The sequence below is a fragment of the Gorilla gorilla genome, chromosome 2, assembly GCF_029281585.2.
Source record: "Gorilla gorilla gorilla isolate KB3781 chromosome 2, NHGRI_mGorGor1-v2.1_pri, whole genome shotgun sequence".
NCBI classification, from domain to species: Eukaryota; Metazoa; Chordata; class Mammalia; order Primates; family Hominidae; genus Gorilla; species Gorilla gorilla.
In genome coordinates this window covers 82,746,541-82,760,613 of record NC_086017.1, presented here as the reverse complement: position 1 = coordinate 82,760,613, position 14,073 = coordinate 82,746,541, and the positions used below count along the sequence as shown (strand labels likewise).

The following is a 14,073-nucleotide window of genomic DNA, read 5'->3' as shown; positions in this document are numbered from 1 at the left end:
ACCATGCCTGGCCTAAAATGTGTAAATTCTATCCCAAATTCCCATGACATACATATAACTAAAATTAGACATCTTGGGATTATTTTTGGGGGGGAACTGGACAATATGAAACAGGATAATGGTGAAGGAAGACCGATGTTGCTATGTGCTAGTAATGGACTTGCTCGCTACAATAATTAAAACAAGATGCCATTGGCACAAGTAGCTTCATCAAACAGCATAAAACCCAAGAAAACAGGCCAGGTGCGGTGGCTCACAACCATAGTCCCAGCACTTTGGGAGGCCAAGGTGGGAGGATCTCTTGGGTCCAGGAGTTCAGGACCAGCCTGGGCAACATTGTGAGACCTGCCTCTACAAAAAATAAAAATTAGCTGGGCATGGTGGTGTGTGCCTGTAGTTCCAAGTACTTGGGAAGCACAGGCGGGAGGATCTTGAGCCCAGGAGTATCAGGATGCAGTGAGCCATGATTGCATGGAGCCACTGCACTCCAGCCTGGGTGACAGTGAGACTCTGTTTCCAAAAGCAGAAGCAGCAACAAGAACAACCCTCCAAGAAAACCTCAGGAAAACATTCTGGCCAATATTAATCTGTGCAGTACAATAAAGAATGCTGTTCAAATCAGTGTGAAAGGATAGCTTTGGGGTGAACTAATGCCAAAATGCACTCAGGATGAAATAAAAAGTTGCATGTAAACAATAAACCATAACATAACTGAAAGAAAATAGAACTAGTTTTATGATTTTAGTTAGTTTAGTTTAGATAGATTTTGTGAGTATAGCAACAGTCAATGTTGTTTATAATGACAAATTGGATATAACTGAATTATCTAATAATTGCAATTAGATAATGGATTATGATACATCAATTCAATAAAATGTTACTGACATAGAAAGATTTTTTTATGACGTTAATTTAAAAATAAGCTATCGAAAAGTAAGTACAACTTAGTCTTATACAGAAAGAAAGCACAGAGGCTTAGAAAAAAGAATGTAGATGTGGGCTGGGCACGGTGCCTCACGCCTATAATCCTAGCATTTTGGGAGGCCGAGGCAGGTGAATTACCTGAGGTCAGGAGTTGGAGACCAGCCTGGCCAATATGGCAAAACCCCGTCTCTACTAAATATATAAAAATTAGCCAGGTGTGGTCATGGGCGCCTATAATCCCAGCTACTCGGGAGGCTGAGGCAGGAGAATCGCTTGAACCTGGGAGGCAGGGGTTGCAGTGAGCCGAGATTGCACCACTGCACTCCAGCCTGGGGGACAGAGAGAGACTCCATCTCAAAAAAAGAAAAAAATGTAGATGTTAGTTAACGTGGTTATCTCTAAAAGCTGAATTTATTTACTTTGTGTTCTCCTGTTTCTTTTTTTTTCTTTAATAAGGAATTCCCTCAGAAAACCCTAAATTCTTTAAGAGATGGCGGGGCGCGGGGGGGGTCTCCCTATGTTTCCCTGGCTGGTCTTGAACTCCTGGGCTAAAGTGATCCTCCTGTCTCAGCCTCCCAAAGTGCTGGGATTACAACTGTGAGCCACCAAGCCCAGCCAAAATTTCTATATGTAGCTTCTCTTACTAAGCAATGCTTACTACTTTTAAAACTTAATGGATGGCTGGGTGCGGTGGCTTAGGCCTGTAATCCCAGCAGTTTGGGAGGCTGAGGCAGGCGGATCACAAGATCAGGAATTTGAGACCATCCTGGCTAACATGGTGAAACCCTGTCCCTACTAAAAATACAAAAAAAAAAAAATTAGCTAGGTGTGGTGACAGGCGCCTGTAGTCCCAGCTACTCAGGAGGCTGAGACAGGAGAATGGCGTGAACCCGGGAGGTGGAGCTTGCAGTGAGCCGAGATCACGCCACTGCACTCCCAGCCTGGGGGACAGAGTGAGACTCTGTCACAAAAAAAACAAAAAACAAAAACAAAAACAAAAAACACTTAACGGATGCAGCCTTATGAATATGAGACAAAAAACTAGGAATGAGCCAAACATCCCTCAAGGGATAAATGGACACACAAAATATGGTAGACCCATCCACAAATACAATTCCTCAATCGAAGGGAATGAACTACGGGCACACGTTACAGCATGGATGGACCCTAAAAAACGTTGTTATGTGCAAATACCACATATTGTATGATTGCATTTACATGAAATATCCAGAAAAGACAAATCTACAGAGACAGAAAGTAGATTAGTAGCCTGCAGCTGGAGGTTGGACCAAGGGTTAACTGTTATGAGCAGAGAGATTTTATTGGGGAGATGGACATGTTCTGAAATTGGATTATGTTGATGATTACACAACTTGATACTAGAAATCACTGAATAATAAGTACAATTAAAACAGAGTGAATATTATGAAATGTAAATTATATGTCAGTAAAGTTGTTTTAAAAAACTTAATGGAGAATTTGGTGAAAGTTTAGAGACCTAAAGGTTTAGAGGTTTGGTTCTGTTTTATTTTTAATATGAAGGAGAGGAGGAGGAAAAACTGATAGAGATTTTACAACTACAAAATTAGAGAATCTTGCTTTCAACATGATAGCATCTGTACAGATGTTTAGAGTGGCTACACCACAGTACTTTTAATGCTAGGGGAGAAAGCCTATCTAGATTTAGACACAGAACAGTGATGCTCTTTCCCTAACCAACTGTGGGTTCCTGGAGGAAAGAAACCACTCCTTGGCCTCAAGTATTAACATCTCTGGCCGGGCGCGGTGGCTCACACCTGTAATCCCAGCACTTTGGGAGGCTGAGGTGGGCGGATCACTTGAGGTGAGGAGTTTGAGACCAGCCTGGCCAACGTGGTGAAACCCTATCTCTACTAAAAAATACAAAAATTAGCCGAGTGTAGTGGCATGTGCCTGTAATCCCAGCTACTGGGGAGGCTGAGGCACGAGATCACTTGAACTTGGGAGGCGAAGGTTGCAGTGGGCTGGGATTGCACTACTGCACTCTAGCCTGAGTAACAGGGCAAGACTCCATCTCAAAAAATAATAATAAAAAAAAAAACCTCCCACCAACCGGCTGGGTAACCTTCCAGAGTTACTTTCTCTAGCTTTCAGTTTCGTCTGTTAAAAAAAAAAAGGGGGGTTTGACTAAATGATTTTTAAGGTTGGACTAAATGATTTCTATAGTTCTGTTCAGCTATAGAATTATTTTCCTTGCCATTCGCCACCCTCAGCAATTTGCCCTAGACTCCTTTCCAATCCCATTGCTTGTTGCTTCAGTTCCTGTATCCTTTACATCAGATAAGGTGACCTGGTTCTACCCCATTTATCTGCATTTTTTTCTCCCCAGAGCCTTTACTGGGGCCCCAGACTTTCTTACTAGAAATGTGATTTTTCTAATTGTTTCAACCCTCAAGCATTTCTCTATCTCTGGATCTCTCAGACATGAATTTGTACACTGTTGTTTCTTGCTGCTGTGCCATTTATCAACTGCTACATTATAAACTTCCTCCAAACCCACTGACTTAAAACAACAGCTATTTTATTATGCTCACAAGTTTGTGAATTAGGAATTAGATCAGGCACAGTGGGGATGGCTCTGTCTCATCTGACATAACTGGACCCTCTGCTGGGGTGGGTCTGATGATTGGAGGTAGCTGAGATGGGGCCTTAAGCCTGGAGCCTTCTTTCCGGCTGTTAGCTGGATTTTCTCCACATGGCATCTGCTAGGGTTTGAATGTCCAAAATGGCTTCTTTACTCACGTGAACGGCACCTGGGCTGAAATGGCTGGGACAACTGGGATGGCCACATAGCCTCTCCATGTGGCTAGGCTGGGTTTCCCCACAGCATTGCGGTTTTAGGACAGTTGGATTTCTGATACCATGGCTGGCTTCCATCAGAGCACAGGTTCTAAGAATTGAGGATGGGAGCAGCAAGGCCTTCTATGACCTGGTCTTTGGAAGTCACACAGTGTTCTTTTCTGCTGCATTCTGTTTGCTTCACAGGGCCAACTCAGATTCATTCTGGAAGGGTACTACACAAGGTGGGGTAAGTGTTGGGTGTAGTGCTCATGGTGGCAGGGGGCATCTTTAGAAACTGGCTGTCACAACTGTGAATGCTTCTGTGTTTTATTTTCATAACTAAAGTCTAAATTATTTGAGATTAGGAAAGATTTATTTCCTCTTTTTTCACCTTCACTGTCTCCTCCTTCTCTCTTCCCACAGCATAAAGAAGAGAAACACATGTTTTATAGACTATAGGCAGGATGGCTGGGCGCGATGGCTCATGCCTGTAGTCCCAGCACTTTGGGAGGCCGAGGTGGGCAAACCACATGAGGTCAGAAGTTCGAGACCAGCCTAGCCAACATGGTGAAACCCCATCTCTACTAAAAACACAAAAATTAGCCAGGCTTGGTGTTGTGCGCCTGTAGTCCCAGCTACTTGGGAGGCTAAGGCATGAGAATCGCTTGAACCTGCGAGGTGGAGGTTACAGTGAGCCAAGATTGTCCCACTGCACTCCAGCCTAGGTGACAGAGTAAAACTGTGTCTCAAAAAAATAAATAAATAAATAAATAAAAGAATATAGGCAGGAGTCTGGATAAGCTCAAGGGTCCCAATCCTGGCTGTCATTTACTAGCCATGTGACTTGGGACAATCACTCAACCTCTCCATATCCAAGTTTCCTCATTTACACAATGGTGGTGGTGGTGGTGGTGACATGATAGCATTTTTTCTCATAGAAATGATAGGAGGATGAAATAGTGATATTGTTAGCAAATCAGTTAGAAGAAAAGGCTACTATACAACAAGCAACCAATGAATACCAGCTATTATTGTTGTTGATTTAATTTAGACCATCAATTTATCATGATTTGGGGGCAGCGTTGCCCAAAGGAAAAAGGAAGAACCTAACCATTATTTTCTGAAATGAAAAAAACAAATTATACCACAAACTGTGATGATGAAGGCAACTGGCTCTACAGCGTCTGTTCAGACACTATCCCAGAGGCTGGAGACTTCTGAAGTCAAGAAGACATGTTTACATTTTCTTGTTTCTTCATGTCTTATCTAAAGATATATTTAGATAAGAGAGTATAAGTGGATACAAAGGCCTTACTCCTTGCCTCAATATGGGACAACTCTGAAAAAGCTGTTAAAAACTAAAGAGGAAAAAAGCCATCCCAGCTCCAGAGCTCCCAGTAGAAATGGTTTCTTTTTTTTTGGGACGGAGTCTCGTTGGAGTGCAGTGGCTTGATCTTGGCTCACTGCAACCTCTGCCTCCCGGGTTCACGCCATTCTCCTATCTCAGCTTCCCAAGCAGCTGGCACTACAGGCGCCCGCCACCACACCCGGCTAATTTTTTTGTATTTTTAGTAGAGACGGGGCTTCACCGTGTTAGCCAGGATGGTCTCAATCTCCTGACCTCGTGATCCTCCCGCCTCAGTCTCCCAAAGTGCTGGGATTACAGGCATGAGCCACTGCACCCGGCCAGAAACGGTTTTTTCATGTCTTATCTAAAGAGAGTATATGCTTAATTGGCTATAAATTACAATTTAAAAATCACAACCAAAGGAAAAAAAATAAAAAGAGAAAAAAAAAATCACAACCAAAGGAAAAAAAATAAAAAGAGAAAAAAAAATCACAACCAAAAGGCTGTTAAATACTGAGATGACCACGAAAAACAAGTGTACATAAACAAAACCTGTAAGGCAAAAAAAAAAAAAAAAAAAAAAAATTCATCAAAAAACTGATGTGAAACAAAGAAAATGTCAACGCAGAGAAAAGAAGTTCAAGTAAATGGAAGCATGAATGAACACTTGCAGAGGATATGCAAAAAGCAGAGTGGAGAATGGAGCACAAATCAAAAGAAGAAGATTAGAAGAAGGATCTGAAGGCATGTTTTGATTATGTACAATTGACAATAACAAAATTGCTAACTGCATTTTAAACACTAAGACATCCTGTTGAAAGGATTGGTCCTTATTTTGGAAAAAAAGCAACTAATGTGAACTCTTCTGGGAAAACAATATAAAACAAGCCAGTACTATTTTAACTTTACAGAGAAGTGCCTGTAATGAGTTTACAATACATATAATCTACAGAAATAGTTTCAAATTGCAGGAGGGCCAATTTTCCTCCTACTTAGAGCTCGTTTTGTTTTGTTTTTTTCCTTCAACAAGATTGGCTTTCTTCTGGGAGGCTGCAATAATCAAAAGACATTCAGGAAGACAGAACGCCCTGGCAATGGATTTTTTCCCCCTAGAGACAGGGTCTCGCTGTGCTGCCTAGGCTGGAGTGCAGCAGTGCAATCATAGCTCACTGAAGCCTCAACCTCCTGGGCTTAAGTGATCCTCCCGTCTCAGCCTCCCAAGTAGCTATGAATACAGGTGCATGCCACCACACCCAGCTAATTTTTTTTCTTTTTTTGAGATGGAGTCTCACTCTGTCACCCAGGCTGGAGTGCAGTGGCATGATCTCAGCTCACTGCAACCTCCGTCTCCCGGGTTCAAGTGATTCTCCTGCCTCAGCCTCCCCAGCAGCTGGGATTACAGGCATGCGCCAGCATACCCAGCTAATTTTTTTGTATTTTTAGTAGAGACGGGGTTTCATCATGTTGGCCAAGCTGGTCTAGAACTCCTGATCTGAAATGATCCACCCACCTCAGCCTCCCAGAGTGCTGGGATTACAGGTGTGAGCCACTGCGCCCAGCCCCAGCTATTTTTTTAAAAATATTTTTTTGTAGAGACAGAGTCTCGATCTGCTGTCCAAGTTGGTCTTGAACTCCCGGCCTCAAGTGATCCTCCTGCTTTGTCCTCCCAAAGTGCTGGGATTACAGGCATGAGCCACCATGCCTGGATGGATTTTTAAAGTAAAGTCATGCATCATGTAATGACAGGGACACGTTCTGGAAAATGTGTCATTAAGTGATTCTGTCTTTAAGTGATTGTGTGAACATCAGAGCATACTTACAAACTTGGATGGCCTAGCCTCCTATACACCTGAGCTGCATGGTATAGGCTTTTGCTCCTAGGCAACAAACCTGCACAGCATGTTGCTGTACTAAATAATGTAGGAAATTGTAACAGAATGATAGGTATTTGTATATCTAAATATATCTAAACATAGAAAAGGTACAGTCAAAATACAGTATTATAATCTTATGGGGCCACTATCTTATATGTGGTCTGTTGTTGACTGGAAAGTCATTATGGGGCACATGACTGTACAGGCAAACTCATGGCTTTAAGACCCCTCAGTGAAGAAATGCCAGGAAAGGACACTGCGGGAAAATCAAGAAGGAGGCTGCAGAGTTAATTTGGGGAATTTCAGTATTGAAGGGAAGGTCAGCATTCCAGTCTAAGACTCTAAGAAGGAAAGTTGAGTGCTGATGGTTTTGGGGGATGCTTTTGGAGATACACCTATACAAAGAGATAGAGTCTCGCTCTGTCACCCAGGCTGGAGTGCAGTGGTGCGATCTCGGCTCACTGCAAGCTCTGCCTCTGGGTTCATGCCACTCTCCTGCCTCAGCCTCCCTAGGAGCTGGGACTACAGGCACCCACCACCAAGCCCAGCTAATTTTTTGTATTTTCAGTAGAGACGGGGTTTCACCATGTTAGCCAGGATGGTCTCGATCTCCTGACCTCGTGATCCACCCGCCTCGGCCTCCCAAAGTGCTGCGATTACAGGCGTGAGCCACCGCGCCTGGCGATACCATTTCTACCAGGAGCTCTGGAGTTGGGATGACTTTTTTCTTCTTCAGTATTTAACAGCCTTTTCGGAGTTGTCTCATATCAGGGCAAGGAGTTAAGGCCTTTGTATCCACATCAGCCCTCGGGAGGAGGGTAACTGGATAAGGTAGTTCTCTCTAGGTAAGGGCAGTGCCCTGTGAGGAACACAGCTATGAGCCAACAGCAGCAGCATCCCTTCCCAGCATCCAGAGTCTTCTGACTGTTGTCCAGGCACTCACAGATTCTCTTTTTTATTGAGATATTCACAGAGTAATGTGCACAAATCTTAAATCCACGGCTCTATGAATTTTTGTGTATGAATAGACTCATATAATTCCCATTCAAACTAAGATAAAAACCAAATTTTCAGTACTCGAGAGGGCTGTCTCATGTCCCCTCAATAACCATTCACACAGATGTAATCACTATTCTCACATCTATGAGCATACACTGGTTTTGCCTGTTTTTGGATTTCATATAAGTGGAAATATCTAATATATACTCTCTTGGGTCCTGCCTTTTTGACTTAATGTGCCTAATGTGATTCATGCATGTTGCCATGCGTAGCAGTAATTTATTCTTACTGCTGTGTGGCAATATTGAGTGAATATACCACAATTTGCTCATTCTACTCTTTTTTTTTTTTTTGAGGCGGAGTTTCACTCTTGTTGCCCAGGCTGAATTCCAATGGTGGGATCTTGGCTCACTGCAACCTCCGTCTTCCGGGTTCAAGTGATTCTCCTGCCTCAGCCTTCTGAGTAGCTGGGATTAGAGGCATATGCCACCACGCCTGGCTATTTTTGTATTTTTAGTAGAGATGGGGTTTCTCCATGTTGGTCAGGCTGGTCTTGAACTCCCGACCTCAGGTGATCTGCCCACCTTGGCCTCCCAAAGCACTGGGATTACAGGTGTGAGCCACCACACCTGGCCCTTACACCTGGCCCTTGCCCATTCCACTCTTTTTTTTTTTCCTTTTTTTTTTTTTTTTGTTGAGACAGAGTCTCTCTTTGTCACCCAGACTGGAGTGCAGTGGCGTGATCTTGGCTCACTGCAAGCTCCGCCTCCCGGGTTCACGCCATTCTCCTGCCTCAGCCTCCCAAGTAGCTGGGACTACAGGCACCCACCACCACGCCCAGCTAATTTTTTGTATTTTTAGTAGAGGCGGGGTTTCACCGTGTTAGCCAGGATGGTATTGATTTCCTGACCACATGATCCGCCCACCTCAGCCTCCCAAAGTGCTGGGATTACAGGTGTGAGCCACTGCGCCCGGCTCCGCCCATTCTACTCTGAATGAGCACTTGAATTGTATCCAGTTTCGACTATTATGAATAATGTATCCATGAACCCTCTGGTACGTGTCTCTCGACTGAATATTACTTCAGTTCTGTTATATAGATAACAGAGGAATTTCAAGGTATACATATGTTTAGCCTTAGTAGATACTGCCAAACAATTTTTTAAGGTAGTTATACCAGTTTACAATCCCACCACAATCTTTCTAGCCAAAAAAGGTACATTTAAATCATTTCTGCATGAGGGAATAAAAATATTTTCACACCCATCTGTACTAAACAATACAAAAATTAGCCGGGTGTGGTGGCATGTGCCTGTAATCCCAGCTACTTGGGAGGCTGAGGTGGGAGAATCCCTTGAACCCCAGGAGGCGGAGATTGCAGTGAGCGGAGATCGCACCACTGCACTCCAGCCTGGGCGATACAGCAAGACTCCACCTCAAAAAAAATTATAATAAAAATAAAAATATGTTCACTCTGAATCAAGGAAAACATTAGTTAGGCTAAGGATAACTAGACTGTAAGAACTTTTTAAAAAGTAAGATAAAGACTTGAATCAGCTGTTCTCCATGGGTACTGTAGAAACTTTTCTCCAGTAATTTTGCAGGAGTGTGAAGAATGTGTAAGGGGTTCCGTAAGTGTGGTCATAGGTCAGGTTCCTTAGAAGCAGATCCTGACAGATTTTTTTTTTTTTGAGACAGAGTCTTGTTCTGTCGCTCAGGCTAGAGTGCAGTCGTGCGATCTCCGTTCACTGCAACCTATACCTCCCAGGTTCAAGCAATTATCCTGCCTCAGCCTCCCAAGTAGCTGGGACTACAGGCATGCGCCACCACGCCCGGCTAATTTTTGTATTTTTATTTATTTATTTATTGTTATTTATTTATTTTTGAGATGGAGTTTCACTCTTGTTGCCCAGGCTGGAGTGCACTGGTGCGATGTCGGCTCACTGCAACCTCTGCCTCCCCGGTTCAAGTGATTCTCCTGCCTCAGCCTCCCGAGTAGCTGGGATTACAGGTGCCCACCACCATGCCCAGCTAATTTTTGTATTTTTAGTAGAGATAGGGTTTTACCATGTTGGCCAGGCTGGTCTCGAACTCCTGACCTCAGGTGATCCACCCATCTCGGCCTCCCAAAGTGCTGGGATTACAGGCGTGAGCCACCATGCCCGGCCTATTTTTGTATTTTTAATAGAGACGTGGTTTCTCCCTGTTGGCCAGGCTGGTCTTGAATTCCTGACCTCTGGTGATCTGCCCACCCCTGCCTCCCACAGTGCTGAGATTACAGGCGTGAGCCACTGTACCCAGCCAGATTGTGAGAGATTTTGATGCATGTGATCTATGAGGAAGGGTTCTCTGGAGAAATTTATTAAGGAGGAGGTGAAAGGGAATGGGAAAAGGGAAGACAGCCAAAGAAAGATGTGGGTTTGGGGAAAATCTAGCCTTGGCCTGATCCCATTAAAAAAAAAAAAACAAAACTCTGGAGCATAAGCCATGCCACAGAGTCACCTTCCCTTTTGAGGTGGTCTTCTGAACCCCATATCACTCTTCATGATTGCAGGCCTGGGCAAGGGGGTAGTGGTGGTGGTGGTGGTAATTAAACCCTAGAGGTTTCTTCTATCAATCTAGAGCAGCTGTTCTCAGCCCTGGGCAATTTTGTTCCCTCAAGGGCATTTGGCAAAGTCTGGAGAAGTTTTGTGATTGTCTCACCAGGAAAACTCGTGCTTGTATTGAGAGATTAGACGATAACGATGCTGCTAAACATCCTACAGTGCATAGGACAGCCTTCTGCAACAGAGAATGATCCTGCACAAAGTACTGGGGTGAAGAAACCCTGAGCTAAGGCAATTCTTTGGCGGGATCAGTGGCAAGCCATTACATTCACTGCTAGTGACAGATGAGCTTCCTGGCTCCATAAAGGGAATCTGGGCAGGGCATCAGAACAGTACCTTTTGCAGATGCTTTTTCAAAATATGATGTTAAACAATGAAGGAGGCTTGAAATGCTGTTCAGTTAGCATTCTTTTGTGATCCTGCATTTCATTTAATGGGATAAGACTAGCATCTTGATATATATATCACTAAGCCCTTAGGTACATTGCTCAGAAATCTTGTCAAAAAACACTCTTATGTCAGCTGTAGCCATTTTGGATTTTCTTTGGAGCTTTATTGAACTTGTGCAAAATTGGAATTGGGCTGAATCCTCCCTGAAATACTCATTACTATGCTACATTAGTGCTAACACTGTGCTCCTTAGCAAGTTTAACTCTAACAACTGTAATGTGAATGGGCTGAAGGATTGGGGAAAAGAACAAAAATAGCTGCACTTAAATTCAGAGGGGTTTGAAAACCACTGGAGGTCACCAGTGTCAGACTCATGGTCTTCTTAGTCTACATCCTGTTGGGACCATCCCTTAAACCTCTTTTACAGTCTTGTATTTATCTGTCAGTTACCCATGAATTTATCTGTGTCCTCTTAGAAGCAGTTTATAGCTTGGAAGTGCAAAACTCAGGGTATCAATGGCAGGAAATATTTGCAAATTATGCCTCCAACAAAAGACTAATATCCAGAATTTACAAGGAACTCAAACAACTCAACAAGGGGGAAAAAACCCAGTAAAAAGTGGGCAAAGGACACGAACAGACATTTCTCCAAAGAAGACATACAAGTAGCCAATAAACATGAAAAAATGCTCAACATCACTAATTAGAGAAATGTAAATTAAAACAACAATGAGACATTATATTAACACCAGTCAGAATGGCCATTATTAGAAAGTCAAACAACAACAGATGTTGGCATGGATGTGGAGAGAAGAGAATGCTTATGCACTGTTGGTGGGGATGGATATTAGTACAACCTCTACAGAAAACAGTATGGAGACTTCTCAAATAAATAAAAATAGAAATATAATTTGAACTTGCAATCCCACTACTGGGTATCTACCCAAAGGAAAATAAATCACTGTAACACTTGGCTGACTGCGGTGGCTCATGCCTGTAATCCTAGTACTTTGGGGGGCTGAGGTGGGCGGACTGCCTGAGCTCAGGAGTTCGAGACCAGCCTGGGCAACATGGTGAAATCCTATCTCTACTAAAATACAAAAAAAATTAGCCAGGTGCGCACCTGTGGTCCCAGCTACTCGGGAGGCTGAGGCAGAAGAATCACTTGAACCTGGGAGGCAGAGGTTTCAGTGAGCCAAGATCGCACCATTGCACTCCAGCCTGGGCAACAGAGCAAGATTCCATCTCATAAAAAAAAAAAAAGAACCCTGTACTCATATGTGTATTGCTGCACTATTCATGATAGCAGTCATGAAATCAACCTAAGTGTCCATCAGTGGTTGACTGGATAAAGAAAATGTGGTGGCTGGGTGCAGTGGCTCACACCTGTAATCCCAGCACTTTGGGAGGCCAACATGGGTGGATCACTTGAGGTCAGGAGTTCAAGACCAGCCTGGCCAGCATGATGAAACCCGTCTCTACTAAAAATACAAAAAATTAGCTGGGTGTGGTGGCACATGCCTGTAGTCCCAGCCACTCGGGAGGCTGAGGCAGGAGAATTGCTTGAACCCGGGAGGCAAAGGTTGCGGTGAGCCGAGACTGCGCCACTGCACTCCAGCCTGGGTGACAGAGCAAGACTCTGTCTCAAATAAATAAATAAAATAAAAAATGTGGTATAATTACACCATGAAATACTATGCAGCCATAAACAAGAATGAAATCAAGTCCTTCGCAGCAATATGGATGGAGCTGGAGGCCATTATCTTAAGTGAAATAACTCAGAAATAGAAAATCAAATACTATAAGTTCTCATTTATAAGTAGGAGCCTAAACAATGGGTACATATGAACATGAAGATGGAAATAGTAGACACTGGAGACTCCAAAGGGGGAAGAGTGAGAGGGGTAAGGGCTGAAAAATTACCTAATGGGTACTGTGTTCACTATTTGGGTGATGGCTCACTAGAAGGACAACCCCACCATTATGCAATATATCCATGTAACAGAATTGCACATGAACCCCCGAACCTAAAATAAAATAAATTTAAATAAAAAACTCATGAGTGCCATTGTATTACCACTGTTATACAAAAGGATTTTTTTCAAACTTCAAAATGTGTTATCCAGTTTGTATTCTAACTTTCGTATTTTTTTATTTTATTTTTATGTTTTTTAAAATTATACTTTAAGTTTTAGGGTACATGTGCACATTGTGCAGGTTATTTCCATATGTATACATGTGCCATGCTGGTGCGCTGCACCCACTAACTCGTCATCTAGCATTAGGTATTTTTACTCTAGTTTCGTGATCCTAGTATTAGTTTTTTTTTTTCCTTTCTTAAAATGAATCATCACTGTGTTCAATTCTGTTTTTAAGAGCTATAACACTAGGCCAGGAGTGGTGGCTCACTCTTATAATTCCAGTGCTTTGGGAGGCTGAAGTGGGAAGATTGCTTGAGGCCAGGAGTTTGAGACCAGCCTTCACAACATAGCAAGACCCCGTCTCTATCAAAAAAAAAAGTTAGCCGTGTGTGGTGAAACATACCTGTAGTCCTAGCTATTTGGGAGGCTGAGGTGGGAGGATTGCTTGAGCCTAGGAGGTTGAGGCTGCAGTGAGCTATGATCTTGCCACTGCACTCCAACCTGGGAAACAGCACAAGACCCTGTCTCTGAAAAAAAAAAAAACAAAAAAACAAAGAGTACAATTGTGCATAAACTTATTCTTGACAAAAATGTAGTCAAATGGAAATATTGTAATGCCACATATGTATTTTATATATATTTTATATATATATATATAGAGAGAGAGAGAGAGAGAGAGAGAGATGGAGTCTTGCTCTGTCACACAGGCTGGAGTGCAGTGGTGCAATCTCAGCTCACTGCAACCTCCACCTCCCAGGTTCAAAGGATTCTTTTGCCTCACAGCCTTCCGAGTAGCTGGGATTACAGGTGGTGCCACCACACCTGGCTAATTTTTTTGTATTTTTAGTAGAAACAAAGTTTTCCCATGTTGGCCACAGCGGTCTCAAATTCTTGACCTCAAGTGATCCACCCGCCTAGGCCTCCCAAAGTGCTGGGATTACAGGCATGGGTGACCATGCCCAGCCTGTAAT

The 14,073-nt window shown here is 43.2% G+C and overlaps 1 long non-coding RNA gene across 2 annotated transcripts in view; it reads right to left on the bottom strand.

Annotated features, from left to right (window-relative positions):
* Positions 1-14,073, bottom strand: part of LOC109026326 (uncharacterized) — a 38,445-nt gene that overhangs the window by 21,049 nt on the left and 3,323 nt on the right. The window contains exon 1 of one of the 2 annotated variants that reach the window (XR_010132874.1): positions 3,706-3,890. The exons of the other annotated variant lie outside the window; for it this stretch is intronic. This is a non-coding gene — a long non-coding RNA (uncharacterized lncRNA). Of the gene's footprint in view, positions 1-3,705; positions 3,891-14,073 lie in introns of those variants that run through there. 2 annotated transcript variants of the gene reach the window in all.